Source organism: Stegostoma tigrinum, unplaced genomic scaffold (assembly GCF_030684315.1).
Source record: "Stegostoma tigrinum isolate sSteTig4 unplaced genomic scaffold, sSteTig4.hap1 scaffold_185, whole genome shotgun sequence".
Lineage (NCBI taxonomy): Eukaryota > Metazoa > Chordata > Chondrichthyes > Orectolobiformes > Stegostomatidae > Stegostoma > Stegostoma tigrinum.
The window spans coordinates 284,956-285,503 of NW_026728125.1; positions in this window are offsets into that span (position 1 = coordinate 284,956).

Consider the following 548-nt stretch of genomic DNA (forward strand, 5'->3'; position numbering starts at 1 on the left):
CCTCTTCCTGTTCCAATGTTCCGGCTGTTTCATTTGGTTTGGGAATTCTGAACAACACAGCATAAACGCAGCATCAGGGCTAGGCCGATCTTGGGCACCGTCAGGAAGCAGCATTGTGCACAGTGTGACGGAAATCTGGAACTCTGACATCCAAAAAGGTTAAATTTCAATTGAAAGTTTCAGAACTGAGAGACTGGTAGATTTTCATTTGGCAAAATGAAGCAATATGGAATCAGGGCAGGTCAATGGAGTTCGGATTCAGTTTGTCCGTTATCTAAGTTAAAGGTAGAATAAGCTTAAGGAGCTGTAAGGCCTCCTATGATACAGAAACACCAGTTTGTGTGTGTCTGAGCAGTTTGCCTTCCTGCCATTACCTGTTCATTTGATTCAGTGATCCACTGGGGTTTAAATGAACAGAGAACAGTAAAATAATGTGAGAATTCATAGTGATCAGGAGATAGAGCCTTACAGTCATTACAAATGAGGGGGGCATTCCATCAATAGTACTTAGAACATAGAACAGTACAGCACAGAACAGGCCCTTCAGC